The sequence below is a fragment of the Orycteropus afer genome, unplaced genomic scaffold (genome assembly GCF_000298275.1).
Source record: "Orycteropus afer afer isolate SDZICR_OR568_19922 unplaced genomic scaffold, OryAfe1.0 scaffold00031, whole genome shotgun sequence".
In the NCBI taxonomy this organism is placed as follows: Eukaryota; Metazoa; Chordata; class Mammalia; order Tubulidentata; family Orycteropodidae; genus Orycteropus; species Orycteropus afer.
In genome coordinates this window covers 7165141-7166017 of record NW_006921618.1, presented here as the reverse complement: position 1 = coordinate 7166017, position 877 = coordinate 7165141, and positions in this window count along the sequence as shown.

The window sequence follows — 877 nt, the reverse complement described above, 5'->3', positions numbered from 1 at the left end:
TTTTGTTTTCTTTCTATTGAGATGTAATCCATACTGCAGGCTGTAGTCTTTAATCTTCTTCAGTAAGTGCTTCAAGTCATCCTCATTTTCAGCAAGCAAAGTTGTGTCATCTGTGTATCACAGGTTGTTAATGAGTCTTCCTCCAATCCTGATGTCACATTTTACTTCATATGATCCAGCTTCTCAGATCATTTGCTCAGCATACAAGTTGAATAAGTATGGTGAAAGGATACAACCTTAACACACTCCCCTCTTGATTTTGAACTATGCAGTATTCCCTTGTTCTGTTCAAACAACAGCCTCCTGATCTATGTGCAGGTTCCTCATGACTACAACCAAGTGTTCTGGAAATCCCATTCTTCTCAATGGTTATGATCCACACAATTGAATGCTTTTGCATAGTCAATAAAATGTAAGTAAACATGTTTCTGGTATTCTTTGCTTTCAGCCAAGATCCTTCTGATGTCAACAATGATATCCCTTGTTCTACATCCTCTTCTGAATCCAGCTTGCATTTCTGGAAGTTCTCTGTCAGTATACTGCTGCAACCATTTTTGAATGATCTTTAGTAAGATTTATTTGTGTATGATATTATTTGATAATTTCCATATTCTGTGGGATCACTTTTCTTTGGAATGGGTACAAATATGGATCTCTTCCAGTCAATTGGATAGGTAGCTGTCTTCCAAATCTCTTGGCATAGCTGAGTGAGTGATTCCAGCATGGCATCTGTTTGTTGAAATATCTCAATGGGTATTCCATCAATTCCTGGAGCCTTGTTCTTTGCCAATTCCCTCAGTGCAGCTTCAACTTCTTCCTTTAATACCATTGGTTCTTGATCATATGCCACCTCCTGAAATGGATGAACATCAACCAG